This window comes from Bactrocera neohumeralis, chromosome 4 (assembly GCF_024586455.1).
Source record: "Bactrocera neohumeralis isolate Rockhampton chromosome 4, APGP_CSIRO_Bneo_wtdbg2-racon-allhic-juicebox.fasta_v2, whole genome shotgun sequence".
Classification (NCBI taxonomy): Eukaryota; Metazoa; Arthropoda; class Insecta; order Diptera; family Tephritidae; genus Bactrocera; species Bactrocera neohumeralis.
In genome coordinates, this window is record NC_065921.1 from 6,555,557 (window position 1) to 6,572,184 (window position 16,628).

General features: G+C 37.8%; 1 protein-coding gene across 3 annotated transcripts in view; it reads right to left on the reverse strand.

Annotated features, from left to right (window-relative positions):
- The window catches only part of LOC126754446 (probable nuclear hormone receptor HR3), an 82,894-nt gene that overhangs the window by 17,012 nt on the left and 49,254 nt on the right, over positions 1-16,628 (reverse strand). The window lies entirely within an intron of this gene.

Genomic DNA, 16,628 nt, shown 5'->3' on the forward strand with positions numbered 1-16,628 from the left:
TCCATACAAGAACTTGAGTTTGATCGGTCAGTTTGTAAGGCAGCTATGAGTTATAGTATCCGCTATCGGCTTTTCGGATAAATCTGCGTTTGAGAGAGAAAAAGGCGGGAGCGAAATTTCAGATTAATATTGTGATTGGTAACACTCGAGATATACGACTGCAAAGACATCTATTGACAACATACGAAAATACTTTTTCGACTACCCCAAATCGGGGTTAATTCCTGTATATATGTATATACCTACATACGAACAGGCAGATGAACATGTCTAAATCGACTCAGCTCATCACATCGTTACAGGCTTCGTGGTAAACTTAATTTGCCCTGTTCAGGGTATAAAAAAACACTTCTCTGAGGATATAGCACGCGAGTCACTTAAATATATATTTATTAGCAGTTTGACCCGGATTTTACGAATTGGTTTAAGAACATGACATCGAAACTGTCCAACAATGATGCTCCAAAAATGAGATAAAACTCAATGTACCAAAACTCGTTGAAGACACCGTAGACCATCCCAGTCTCGGCTTTTAACAAATGTATGCAAAATTGGCCTACACATTTCCATGGCTCAAATAAGCTTATTTGGAAACATTTGTATTAAGATACATGAAAGTGTGGATTTTTTCAGTCTGGTTCAAATTTGATTAGTTGTGTGTATGTACACCTCTACTTAACTATTAGGCACCATTCGAAGGTTCCAATGTTACAATACACAAATATTTAGAATTCAACTTAAGATACATGAAAATGAAGGATTTTCAGTCCGGGTCAAATTTGATCAGGTATATACATACATACATATATAACTATTAGGAACTATTCCGAGCTTGCCACAAAAATAAATAAATAGTTGTAATTCTACTTAAGATACTTCAAAATTCAGGGGTTTTTTTAGTCCGGGTCAAATTTGATCAGGTGTATATATAACTATTAGACACCATTCGAAGCTTGTAATGCTATAAAAATAAACAAGCAGTTAAAATTCCACTTATTACTTAATATGGTGTAATTGAGACACTCAAAAAAGCAAGTATTTATTGTTTATAGCTTACAAGTTGACTACTTTGGCATCCAGAAGATAATCAATATATTGAAAAAGTAAACTTTGCACTTGTCACAAATATTAACTGTAAACCATACATACCTACATACATACTTATGTATATGTACATATAAGCAAATACACACTCATACATATGTATGTATGTATATGTGTCCATATAGTTTTTATCATTGTTAATTTATGCCTCGTAAAATTAAATGCAACGCGAACGTGGAAACTTCCAAGAAGTCGCCTGCCAGTTAAACTGTAAAAATAAAAAAATATTTGTTTTCGGCATTTTTTGCGCTTTATTATTGTTATTAAGTTTGCGTATTTTTTGGCAGTGAGCACAGGCCAAAATTTGTTGCCTTTGTCAGTGCCTCTGCCTCTGCTGTTGTTGTCGTTGCTTTTGTTGTTGCAGCTGCATTCCAATAACAGAATTTGCCAACAGAAATTTGTATGCGACGACAACGAGCAATAAAAAGCAATGTAAACAACAAAAATAACACATACACACACATATATGAGAGCGTGTAAACACACGCACGCATTGGCACGCAAGCGATGCGACGTCGCTCGGAAGGTGCAACGAATGCATGCCACAGTACATTGTTGTTCTTTTGATGGCTTACATATAACATGTCAGAGGCATTTGTTGTTTTGCCGTGTTGTGTTGTTATTGTTGGCGTTGTCGTCGTTTTATTGCATTTTGAGGATAAAGCGGGTCTGTGGGCCGGTGCAACGCTGCAGCGCTGAAATGCGAAAATAAAACAAAACCAGCAACAACAATAATGCAAAAACAAATACACCAATTCAACAGCGAAGACAAATGCGAAGTGACGGTGCGCGCGCGCGGCGAGTGCGGCGATAGGCGCGAACGATTGCACAAGCGACACGGCACAAGCACCGCCGCCAGCAGCAGTAGCGGCAGTTACAGTGATAATAACAACAAAAACAAGAACAACAGCAGGCACTAAAGTCATACAGCCGCATACAAGCAAGTAGCAGAGTAGCGAAGACTAGTCGATGCAACAATAAAAGCAATAGCAGCAACAACACTGAGCAGCCAAGAGCCAGCCGCAGCCGCCTCGTATGGCAAACAGCAAAGCAACCAGCGCGAATCAACCATTCAAGCAGCCAGGCAGTCAGGCAGCCAGCCAACGCTGATGAATCGTTCGCTTGGAGCGCTTCGGATCGCATTCGTATTCGCAAAGCCGCTTCGTAAGTGGGTCAACGCGATGTGGGGTCATTGCACTGCAGAAAACACTTTGCAGTTAGCACGTCGCTGGCGCATAAGCACAGTGAGTACAAGCAAACAACATACACACACACAAGCAAACAACACACACACACACATGCATACGCGCTTCCATACAGAATAGTTGCTTGCATGTGGCTCCAACACTAGTAGGCGACCGCAGCAACATCAACAACAGAAACTCACACAAACACACACACGTGAGAGCGCGTAGTTGCGTCGCGCTTGCAGGCCATTAGCGGCTCCACTACATCATTTTAATCGACGGCGCCGTTGACGTTCACGCCGGCGTCTGCTTGAGCGAGAACTTGTCGCGCCTCATACACATATTGGCGCTGTGTGCTCCCTTAGTTTGTGGCAGCAACGGCTCCATTGGCTCTTCGTCGCTCTTAAAGCGCGCGTTTTGCTCTCGCTAACAGCATTGGCGCTCGCCGGCAGCGCCTAACAATTGCAGGCGTCTGTTCTATTCGGTTGCAGGCGGCGACGCTGCAGCGCTGCGCCAACTATTCTCCGCTATTTTATTCAATTTCTATTCAGCTTTTGTGCGCTATTCATTATCGGTTGTGCGCTTGTATAAGCTTCTAATGAAGTTCTCACATGCATGTATGAGAGTGTGTGTATGTGTGTGTGCAGCAACTATTTTGGTATTTGACTTTGCTGTCTGGTTTGGTTCGGTTCGGTTTAGCTGCGTCTAACTCCTTCTTCGTAATTCTAACTCCGCAACAACAATAACTCATATTTAATCACAAGTAATACATTGATGACAGACACATGTTAAATGCAGATAGTTGAGCGTGTGTGTGTGTGTGAGAGTAGATATATAAATATGTATATATGTATGTATGCAGTTATGAATGTGGCTTTGTAGCGGCATTAGCATCAGTGTGTTATTGGGTCCAACGTACGCTTCCAGATGTGGCAAATGCGATAGCTGCGCGCTGCTTTTAAAGTCGTCAAAGAATTTATTTTTCTAGCAATAATTCTATGTATATACATATGTATGTATGTTCGTGTGTGCCATTGCATGCAAGCACGTACAATCTATAATCGTGTGCCTCGTCCACAGTGTGTACGAATCTTCCCGATTCCCTCGCGTGCGCTTAAACATTTGTCACTCATGTCGTTGCTAATGTCAGCGCTGTTGCTGATTTTCAATTATTCTTGACAATAGCCGCCTTTCTAATCATCTAGCTGTGAAGCGATTGGCCCAAAATTATTTTATGTTTGCGTGTTAATTTTGAAATAAATTCTTTTTGCGTCTTCTGCGTTTAACTTAATTCTACACTAGCGCATATCACTTCAAATTAGAAAAAAATTTTGAGTTCTCAGTCCAACAATCTATTCTATCTTTCTTATGCAGACTTTACTATGATTAAGTGTTATCCAATTGGTATTAGAAGTTTCTTGATCTCAAGCTTCATATGTTAAGTTGTCGCAAATTTGGTTAGGATAACTTACAATTTTCGTAAACATATTTACATTAGAGAAAGTGGATTTTTTTTATAAAACCGCGTATACTGGAAATGTTCTACCGATTTTGAATGCTCGATACCGGTACTGAATATTCTTGATCTAATTGATGAACTTCTGGAGAACTTCCGCAAAAAAGCGGCGAGGAAAATTTTCTTGCTTAAAATTATCTCGAGTCTAAAAAACAAAAAAGTTTACTTTAACTATAGGTGAATACAGGTATAAATTGGAAGATATTTAAAATTAGACTATTGGTAAAATTTTTTGTGAACAAATTTACACTTCAAAGTGCCTTGAAAATCGAAATTATTGCCAAAACATTATTGCTTCGATCTTATCAGTCAAATATAGGATAGTCGAAAAAGTCTTTTCGTATTTTCAATCAAACTTCAACTTTTTTATTTTTTTTTCTATTTATAATAAACAAAATATGTACGGTTTTAGTCGACCACTTTTTGTAAATTTTCCGCTAGTCACATTATTCTATCAATATAAAACTTTCCTTTCTGTTGATCAGTTCTGGCCGTTTTTTTCGATTGCTTGCTTCAATCTCATCAGTTGTTGACCGTAAAATGTAGAATTAATCCTTCTGCCAGACTGGAGCTGCTCATAGTGGATGATGCCTTTCCAACCCCATCAAACACTCAGCATAACCTTTCGAGGCGTCGTTCCTGGCTTTGCGACCATTTGTTGAGCTTCATCACGCTTGGACTATGATCTTTTTCGCACATTATTGTCGTATTTGATCCACTTTTCGTCTCCTGTTACCATTCGCTTCAGAAATGGTTCGATTTCATTTCGTTTCAGCAAAGAATCGCAGATGTTAATTCGGTCCATTAAATTTTTCAAAGACAATTCATGTGGTACCCAAACATCGAGCTTCTTTTTGTAGCCAGCCTTTTTTAAATGGTTCATAACCGTTTGATGATGAATGTTAAGTTCCTTAGCGGTATCATGGCTGTTGGTCTTGGTCCATCTTTTCCATAATTTCATCGCTTTCTCAACGATAGGTTGACCAGAGCGAGGTGCATTTTTCACACTGAAATTTCCAGAACGGAAGCTAGCGTACCATTGTAGTGCTACGCGAGCTGATACAGCATCGACTCCATAAACTTCACCAATTTCATTGGTGGCTTGCGAGGCATTCTTACCTTTTGTATAAAAAAATGTTTAATATAGCGAATTTCCTCATTATTTTCACTTATTTTTGAACAGCTGTAACTTTTTTTCAACTTCTTCAATTTAATTTTTGTTGGTTAAATGAAGCTTAAAATCTCACCTTTCCAACATTTTATGATATGGCATGATAGGTAGCATTGGAGATATACGACTGCAACGACATCTATTGACAAAATACGAAGAGACTTTTTCGATTACCCAATATTTAAGGCGGCTTCTCTGCTTCCTGACTTATGAATTTCGATTCAGGAAGTAGAGTATTGCTATGTTTTTTGTGAATTTTAAAAATCTAAATATCGATCCAGGATGTAAAAGCTGCTTTTAGAGTTTTAGATATGGCCAGGGCTTGTTGCTAATAATTATCATACAGCTACTCTCCCAAAGAATTCCCAGCTTTCAATTGTATATATTGAATCCAGATAGTCCAACAAATTAGAAGTTTTTGCAATTGAAAAATTTACTTGCCCCTAAGTTGATACGTAACTCGCGTAGAAATCGCCATTAAGTTGAATATTCATATCATAAAACATAATAAATGCCATAATTTACTAACAATTCATTAAGAGTAAAAAAATAATAATATAATACAAAAATTGTGGAATTGATTAACCTTCACTTAACATATTTATTGCGATTTCAGCAGTACTTTGTAAGCGGTAGAAATCGAATTTCTTGTAGAACGGCCGACAACGGTTGTGAAATCCCAAAGAAGATATCACCAAAAGATAATCGTCTAAAATGAAAATTATAGCCCTGACGCTATGCATTTAGCGCTTGGCTTGCTAAAATTATATAAGTTTTCGCTGTTTTCCGAATACTTCAAATGCGGTTTCGGTTGCGGTTACGTTTGCGGTGTGTGTAATAAATCTGGTTTTGTGCTTTTTTCGCTGATTTAAAATACTTGTTGTTCGTTTTGTTGTTGTTTACTTTTATTTTTGGGTTATTTTTTGTTTTGTGTGATTTTTGGTTAAGAACAAAACTTTAGACTGAGCCTTGGGGCTGTGTGTTGCAACATGCCCACAAGCGGTTACGCATTGTTGCAACGAGGAACAACAAAAATAACAACAACAACGACGAGAAAAAAGGCAAACAATGACTGAGCTGTGTGAAAGAACGAACAAAAACGAATTGAGAATTGCAGCAACTGCTAAAGCAATAGAATGCAACGGTGTGTGCAGTCATTAAAAAAAAAGTAATTTCGAATAAAAAAAACAGCAACAACAAGTACGGCGAAGCACTGCAAATAAGAAGAGGAATAAAAATGCAACGAATCCACAATAAAGTTAAGAACTTTAGCAGCTTTAAAGCGGACACGACGGACACAAGAACGGACGGATTAAAAAAAAACGCAGAAAACCAACAACAAAAACCGATGAAAAATATATATATGTATGTGAATAAGCCGAAAACGGGTTTCAGCAATTCAAATAAAAAACGCCCGAAAATATACGAAAACAACTACCAAAAACTACACACACACACACACACAAGTCTTTGAATGCAATTTCTGCGTATACGAGTATATGTACATATATACATACACACATGTATGTGAGCGCGCTTGTAAAAACATCCTAACGTGCAAATTGCTTGCTGGCCGCCAGATAGTCATTCAAACCGAGTAACCGAGTGACTGATAGGTGGACGGACGGACGTGCGGACTTGCGGACGCGTATACGGACGGACATACATACATACTACATACACATATATGTATGTTTGTATACCCACAAAACCAATAAAGTCACTAAAGCGGTTATTGTGGTGGCTTGAGCTGTTGTTGTTGTAGTTGTATTTGCAGTCGCAACGCTAAATGAAATACAACAACAACGAAAACAATGGCAATGTGTGAAAAAAATATGACAACAACAGCATGTAAACACATACAGCCTACAAAAGCAATGGCGACCACCTAAGCGCGTTGGAAGTGCATTGCTGTGAATAAATAGCAGCAACAACAACAAAAGCAACGAAAAACACACAAACGAAAAAAATAAGCCGCATAATAATCGCAACAACAAAAATGTAATAACGCTGAAAACATCGGCAACAAAAACATAGAAACGACAAAGAACACGACACAGCTACAACACAACAACACGCTGGCGGCGGGTAGCGGGCGACGGGCAACGGCAGCCGACAATTGCTGCCATATTGCAGTGGAAGTCAGTCAGCCAGCCAGTGAGCCACTCAGGCAGTCAACAATAATAGCAACATCGCCGCTAACCAACAACAATTGCAATAACCATTAGACAACAACAACGACAATAACAGCAATAAGAATAACAATAACGACAACAACAACAGCAACATCAGCAGCGACATCAACGCAAATTAGAGTTTTTCCCCATTCGTTTGTTTTTGTTTTTGTATTTTTTTGCAGTTTTCTGTTTTCTGTTTTTGTTTTGCTTTTTCGCCGTTTTGTTTTTGCTTTGTGTTTTTCTTCTAACTAATATCCGTCCTTGGCTGGTGTGTTCAACTTTGTCCTACTTATTTTCATTTGTTGGCTCTAAACTCGGTGCCTCATAGTTGCATGCGCGCACACCAGCACTAGCAGCAGCACCAACACCAAAACCGGCACCAATACCAGCAACAGCAACAACAGCCACAGCAAGAGGAAAACAACAATACCAGCAGCAAATGCAAGCATGCGAATAAAGATACTAAAACCAATACACACACTTACAAACAAACCCAAACACACACATATGCACAGTCGCTAGCACGAAAGCACCAAAACAATCACACGAACAATCACATTCATTCGCACTCATCGCCTGGCTGGCAGCTGGTAGCTGGCAGCAAGCAGACGACGGGTCCGGTGGGTGGCGGTCGGCGGCCCGATGACACAGTTGCAGGCAGGCGAATCGGCGAATTGGCGAACACAACAGAAAATGCAACACAAACACAGACGCGACCACAAACACATACACACACACAAACAACGGCATGCATGTGTGGTTGGTGTTGGTGGTGGCTGTTGTCGGTGCGCGCACCGAAAAGCAAATACAGACACAAAGCGAAGCGAAAACGAGGCGGCAGACACAAACGCAAATAGCGCAGCGGCTCAGCAATGCAAGGCGATGCGTTCCGTTGCGGTGGCTGTGTAGCATTGTGTGGCTACGGCGCTGGTTGTTAGGGCGGTGGGGCAGTGGGCCCCCACACACGCACTCACACACATATGCACGCACCACTTTACCTAGGAACGCACGCGAATTCACGCAAAACTAATCGACGTAAAGTGTGTGCAAGCAGCCAGCTGTGTGTGTGTGTGTAGTCAAGCGACCCATCGCCCGTTCAAAGAAGCAACGCAACGGCAAAGCGCGCACATGATCAGCAGCAAGCGGTGGGCTGGCGGGCGGATGGCCAATCGAGTGAGTTGTTCGCGCAGATAAGATACGCAGATGCGTTGCAATTTAGAAACAGCTATTTGCAACGGCGATAAAAGCAACAAAAATGGCGTTAGATTATAGCGAAATACGAAGAAGATGAAATAACAAATAGAATTAAAGCATTAAATAAAATTGGAATTGTGTTAGAGGCCCTTGTATGTATATATGTATATTGGTTTGTGTATAGACTGAGATCTATATAGATTAGGATTTTCGTAGAAAAATAGGTGTGGAATTGGTGCACTCTTTAATATTTCATTATCTTCCTTTAACATTTTTTTTTTTTGTGAAAATGTTTTATTTAAAATTTTATTAATGTATACATATATTGTATCTAGAGAGTAAGGTTTAAAAATGTCAAGAGAAGAAATAAATGAAACTGTACTACTGCAATGGAGCTTTCTAAAACATAGTTTCTGCAGCTTTAAAGGAAACTTCTGATAAGTGAAAGCTCCAACTGGGTTCGGAAAGACTTTTGGAGGATGAGTAGCCGCACAGTTTTGTGAACGCAAGACAATTTAAAAATGTGTTTACATTCATCTTCAAACTTTGTTATATATTTAACAATATATGTATACGGCCAGCTACATGTTTTAAGTCGCTTCAAAGCATCCACAAATCTTTAAGCGAGCTTTTGAATGTAGAACAAGAAAAAACGTTAACTTCGGCTGTACCCAAACTGTAATACGCGTCACAGGTGCAGTTTTAATAGCATAGAAGTGTATAAAATGATCTTTATTTTGATTTTAATTGGAAAGTTTATATGACAGATACATATATGCTATAGTCGTCCGATCTGAACAATTTGTTCTGGGGCTCTACTGCTGACTTGGAGAATAAGCTATATTAAATTTCACGAAGATATCGCATAAACTAAAATAGTTTTCCGTATTATAACTTGATTTTGATTGATCAATTTGTATGGCAGCTATACGCTATAGTGATCCGATCTGAATAATTTTTTTGTGGTTGTAGCGATTTCTTGGACAATATTCTGTATCAAATTTCATGAAGATAAATTATCAAATAAAAAAGTTTTCCATACATAGACTTGATTTTGATCGATTAATTTGTATGGCAGCTAAATGCTAGAGTGATCCGATCTGTATAATTTCTTTAGTGATTTATAGCTATTTCTGGGATAATAATCTATGTCAAGTTTTGTGAAGAAATCTTGCCAAATTAAAAAGTTTTCCATACAAGGACTTGATTTTGATCGCTCACTTTGTATGCCAGTTGTATCCTATAGTTGCACAATATCGATACTTCAAGCAAATAAACTTGGTAAGAAAAGGTCTACAAAATTTCAGATCGATTTTTCAAAAACTGAGGGTTCGCATATATAGAGACGTAGAGACGAACTGCCGGCATTCTAAATCGACTCAGCTCGCCACACTAAGCGCTGATCATTTATATACAGAGTCGCTGATGATTCCGAGCTTGTTAAATAGCTCAATAAATACGAAATAATATTGATTTCAAATCGAAGTAAGCCGGATATTAATGATATTTAATGAAAACCAAAACAAAAAGATCAGCCGCTTTTAACTTATTTCACTTATTAAACTTAGAAAACACGCTAAGACATTTTAATTATGCTTTGAAAGCACATGTAATATGCACATATATGTAAATATGTATTTAATTAGACAAAAACAATAGATATATGCATATATGCATGTATGTGTGCGCATAAATGTTTTCAAAATACACTTGTTAGCTGGTGGTCTGCGCTTATCGTACGCACTGACCACCGTGGCGTATGAGCACTTTGCGCGTAGGCATGCATGTACATATGTATGTGTATTTGTTTAAATATTTGTAAGCGCAACGAGTTATTTTGCGTGCACGCACATTTCAATGCATGTAAATACATATGTACATATAAGTAAATATTTATGCGACTGCATTGCGATGCGTTTTTCGGCGTGTTCATCGCTGCTGTCTTCATTAAGGCGACTCGCGCTTGCAGTTTTTCGAATAAAGTTAGATCGATGATGGATGGTTGCCAGAAATATTCGAAGCGGGCGGTTGCGGATATTCTGGCAGCGCGAGCTTGCGAGATAATTGGAAATAAATACAAAAAAAAAAAAAAAAAAAAAAAAAATTAAAAAAAAAATAAAAAATTAAAAAAAATAAAATAAATAAAAAATGATAAAATACTAGTAAAAATGCGTGGCAAATAGATGGAAGAGTGCGCATAAAGCTTGTGTGTGTGTGAACAAATATTTACTCTTACAAGTGTTAGCTGCGCGCTGTGCCTATTGCAAGCTGCTCCGACATGCGTGTGTGTGCTTGTTTGTGCTCACTCAATTTGTTAATGCGATTCTGGTTTTGCGCTTTTGTGCATTGCGTGCGAAGTTTTGCAATAGCAGCGACTTTTCCATTTTTAACTTGTTCACACTTTTGTATATATTGATATAGAGCCATAATATGCGTATGCGCATGTTTGTAAATATGTATACCGCTGTGGCAATATAGTAAGACTTCAAACGCTTTGTGCGCTTGTAATTTAATTATACTCATTAGCGTTAAACAAGGCAAGCGAATTGCTATTCTAAAAAAATTGCATAGTCGTTTTAAAAAGGAACTGATTACATACATATTTCGAAGTAAAATAGCATTTTTAAAATTTGCTTAAACCCTATTTTCATAGTGTTTGAAGCCAGAGCTGTTAGAGCAGTAAAGAGGAAATTCTAATTCCAGTTAATAAATAATTATTAGGAAACACGTTTGAAATATTTTGCAAAGCATTTCTTTATTTAATGGCAGTTGGTGATGATTTTATCCGATTTTAGGGCTATGTATTTATTATTAAAGGTTATACCCATGTGCAAGCTCGAGAAACGCATTTCTATTTTTTAGGAGTTAGTAGTTTTAGCAAATAAATAAAAAAATGTAAATTTACTAAGTATAACAATATTTATATATAAAAACTACGTGCCACGTTGTTTGTCCGCGTTGGACTCCTAAACTACTGAACCGATTTTAGTAAAACTTAGCACACTGTGTCCGATTTGAACCAACTTAGAAGATAGGATAGTAAAAACAATTCATAAATGAAGAATACAGTGAAAACTCTATTAAATGGACGCTCTATTAAGCGGACATCTCCATTAATCATGCACATTGTTGATGTTAATTAAGTACAATCTATTAAGCGGATAACTGTATTAACTGGACAGAAAGGCTTGTAACCAGACATTGAGAAAGCAGCCTTAAATCCGTTATTTTTTCCAATGAAATTTATTTCTATGAACATACATATTCAAAATTAAACCTCATGTACAATCCCTTGGATTCTTATACCGACAAAAACGTTTTCCCCTTTATTCGTAGATAAAATTTCCGCTATATTGAATAGTTTATTATATGAATAATAGCACAGCAACGCGACACTTCAATTCAAAAACGTGTTATGGCCGCGTCGCCGAAAAAAGGCTATAAGGCGGTGGGAAGGATATTTCTGATTAGAATCAACTTAAATCCAAAAATCAAAAATAATTATTATTACTATATATGAATATGTAGGTAATAATATAGTACGTCGTAAAAAATTTCAAAATTTTGCGTTTGATAAAAATGTACCAAAGTCGTTCTTTATGAAAAAATAAATTTCCGAGTGGTTTAAAAAGTCGAAATTATTATCAAAAATTTTATAATTTCAACTATTATCTGACTTTATATCTATGAAGATCGTGTAAAAAATTTGTGTCGATCGGTCAAGCCATTTTGAAAACTTTTTCTAACTGACTCTAGAAAAATTTTGAGAGCCGATTATTTTAATAGGTTGCAAAAAATCTTATTAAATACTACAACAGCTCTGGGATATTGTCTTAAATTTTCGAATTGATGCGAGTAATAGTTTCGGAGATACAGTCTAGAGAACTTGTGGCTCGAGACTAGCTAGGCTAAATGCGCCATTTTTAAACACGTTTTTTTCGAAACTGTGTTTTTGAAATCGGTTGGCAAGATTTCTCGAGAACTACTCACATCCGATCTTCATGGTTTTTTACAAAAGTCTTTGAGATACAATTCTTTAAGACTTGGAGAAGGATTTTTGTCGATTACAACTATATGAAAAAACAAATTGCCGCGAAATTATAATTTTTTGCAAAAATATCTGCCAAAAATGCAATTTTTTGTTTTTTTTCCTTCGTCCAAGTTCTAAGTTAAGGTTGTAACTAAAACTAGTGTTTTTTGCACTGTAGATGATTCTGCAAAGAGTTATCTTGCCAACACGGGCGCATCTGTCACCGAAAATGGCGTCGCAATAGCCGAGCTTAAAATATTGTTTCCCAAAATTTTCCGAATTGCTTTGTTAATAGTCTTTGTTTGTAACAATAAAAAATTCTAATAAAATATTTAATTTTTTATATGAGAAAAAATTGTTGAAAAAATGCTGTTTTTTACGCAAGGAAACCCATGTAACTACTTACATAAGTTATGTGCCAGAGCAACTTAAAGTTTTCGCAGAATATTCTCAAATATATTTACAGGCAATATAAATGTGTACATATGTATGTATATACGAAACGAAAGGAAAATCGATTTCTCGAAATTCAGACGAATTATTGACACTAAATGCATACACTAGTCGCTAAAGATCACTTCATATCCAGCGGAATGTCACATATTTTCTAAACTATTTTGACGGATCATGAACTCATGACATAAGAGCTTGTAAGAAACTGACGCACATCGACCAAAGCACAAAAAATTATCCGTAACCCACTCGCTACTTTTCCCAGTTATTATCAGAAATATGTTTAAAATGCGCCGGCTTGATACAAAATAAACAAGTATTTGACAACTTCAATACAAATCTCAGTAAGAAATATCTGGATTTCAACTTAAGAGCTTTCAGTAATGATGATCGATTGAGTAGAGACACTTGTGGTTAGCTTTACCCAAAAAAGGGGGTAATTTAATAGTTTCAAGGCTTATACACGAAGGGAGGAAGGTGTCTTACCAAACTTCTGTTCTATTATCCTTAAATCAATTTTATAGTTAAGGCCATAGTATCGTGTACCCAAAATATGTCTATATAAAATTTCGTTAATAAAGAACACAAAGAATTGCAAAGACTTCCTGAATATTGAATATTTAAATTTAATTTTGGGGAAATGAACGAATATTCTGGGCTGAAGCACAAATACTCCCAAATCACAGAGGCCAATGACCAACGATATTAGATTAATATTTGAACTTTACGCCGACCCCGCCGGCAGTAAACGCTTCAACTACACGCAACAATAGAAAAATGTGTAGAAATTGTAACTAACAGCAACTACAACTACAACTTGTAAGCCACAATACCTTTTAGCATAATAAGCCATAAAGGCAATGCAAATGCATGTGTATATACACATACACTTAATGACGAATCTTTACATGATTAGTGAAGTATGTACTTATAAAAGCACAGCGCAGCATTCAAATAAATCATCCATAAATCAATAAAAATCTCTTAAACGCCGTACATGCGGGCAGGCGCTAGCGTATACACACACATGCGCTTAATGGAAGTGTACAGGCAAGCTCATGTACATACATATGTATATGTATGTACAGGAAAAAATGAAATATATTTGTACAACTATTTCCACCGCTGGGCGAGTACAATGAACTTGGCAAATTACTCATACTGCAAAAGTGAAGTAAAAATAAATTTTTCCAATATTTGAACATGTGATACGCGTACCTATGTATGTACATATGTATGTACATATGTATGTATCCACAAAAATACAATTCTGCATATATGCAAATAGGTTTGCTATACTACATACATACACACATGTATGGCTGTGTATATAGCGATGATCAAATATTTTGTATACGTAAGCTTAATAAGCCCGCTCAATCGCCAACAATCAAAAGCTGTTAAATAGTTTTTTGAACCCCATAATTCATTTCGTAATTTCACTAAACGCCTAATCCCACTAATTTTGAGAAAACCCCCATCCTGTGCGCGCACAAACGGGCTAAGAACCTTATTAAAATGCCATAAATACAAAGAAATGAAGAAATTCGCTGACGATTGAGTGATGAGGTGAGTGAGAGCAGACTCGCTCAAAACGTGGGAACAATGCCATCATCCGCGCTTAACGCTTGGCGGTTGGCGGACGCGCGTGTGCTCATGCTCCGCACAGAGCGCTGATGTAATACGTGATCCGTTGATTAGTGGCCCAGAGGGCATTTACACCGTGCGCTCAACGTCATCTGCTTGAAATTTCACAACTGCGCCAACCTTACCCAACCACGGCTGGGCATGACAAGCTCAAGCGGCAGTGATGGCTTGCGTTGAGGTGTGAGATGTCATGTATATAAAGTACCGTTGTTGCCAATCGAATAAAAGTGAGTGTTGGCAGGTTCGAAGATACGTCACACGCCGAGCTGTGTGGGCATCCAAGTGAGGAAGATGTAGAAAGCGTAGAAGAGCGCCGCAATTCATGTTTGCACCGCTCTTATTAGGCGTTATTATTATTTACCCTCCCATAAAATCGAATGGACGCTGAATTTCCATTTCGTATGCCTGCCTATGATGTACAAATCTACTTGCTATTTTTATTTTTGTTTTGAGTTATCGGTTAGTGGCCTGGCGGTGTGTCAGCCTGTCGGCGCGTCACCCGCAAATCGAATGCTACGAACGCGCGCGCACAATCGACAAACGCTCTTCTTCTCATTGCGCTTCTAATCATTATTCATCCAGCGTATACATTTATTTGGCATGAAATTACAAAAAGAAAACAAAAAGCTGTGCGTTGCTCAGCTGTTCGATCAACAAACGCTGCGCCGCGTCGCGCAGTCAGCGCAAACGCCATATAACTGTGAATTTCGTAGACATAAATGTCGAACGCTGCCAAAATATGAGCGACGCGTGAAGCGCAGCTGGGCTAGCTGCCGACTCCTAGGCGCGCACCGCGTGGAGCGCGGGTAGCGCCAACGTCGTCGCCTACAGTTGAAGCAAAAGCACACGTACCCACAGCTACACACATACATATATACATACACAGCTATGTGTGTACGTGTGTATTGTATGCGCTCGCCACTCGGGTGAATGACCGCCGAAATTAAATTTTTGTCGATTTTAGACTTTTACTATGTTGACGTTGACGACGATTGCGGTGTCTTGCGCGTACACGCGACCGGCCCCTCACTGCTGCCACGCGCTCTGGGGCCTAAAAGCGTTCGCATGTTCGCTCGTTTGCTTGTGGTTCGCCGATTGTCGTATCTCTTGTGCTTTGTACTGTGTGTCTGCTTTTACGTACACACACACACACATTTATACATATAAATACACGCACTGTTGATAGGGCGCTGGTGAGAGCGAGAAATTTACGCACTCGCGTGAAAGCACTGCCATTGCCAGTTTGTTTGTGCGTTTGCACTTATCAGCCCACAGTTACGTATTTTTTATTTAATCATCTACATGTACACACATACGTACACATATAATATGTACATATGTATGGAAAAAAGTATTGTGTTTGCATATGCTTTTTTGTTATATACAATAGCTGTACGCACTGCAGAATGCCTTTTGGCATTATTATGACAGTGGTCTATTTTGCTCTCACGTAAGCACGCATTCAACGCATTCCCGCTCGCACAGTGGGTAAGTAAGCTATTTTTTTTACTTTGAAATAAATTTTAAAATGAAATGCTAAATATTATTTTGTTTTCGTTTGAAATAGTTTCAGTTCACTTTGTTATTGTTAAGAGGCAAACATAATATGACATTAAAAAAAAATCATATTTTCATACCTTAATAATAATGAGTTAAAGTGTCGCCGCTTAGTTCAATCAGTTCTAGCGGCTTATCTTTCAACGCCTTTTTCTCAAAACTCAAAAACACATTCTTCAAAATTGCTTGGGTGATGACTGGAAAAAAATATCCGATCACTATTTTTGGTGCATTTCTGTATATTTTCTTTCATATTGACCAACCAATTTTTTGATCTGCTCAAAAATTAAAATTTGGAAAGCCTTTTGTTTGTTTTAATTTCCGTTTTGCAATTTTGAATTTTTTCGACCGTTGTTCACATTTTCTAGTGAGATTTTTTTTTAAGTTCCATCCACGATGAAAGACGGAGTCACTGCCGCAGTATAAACTGTAAACCAATTGAGGCATACGTTTTTTTTATTCTTAAAAATTGTCTTTTCCGGTGTACACATAAACCATTATATCATGTAGTTCTATAGTATAACGTTTCCTCAAATTAAAAACACAAACAAAGTTGGTTATGCACAATTTTAAGATATGCAGTTATTTAAGT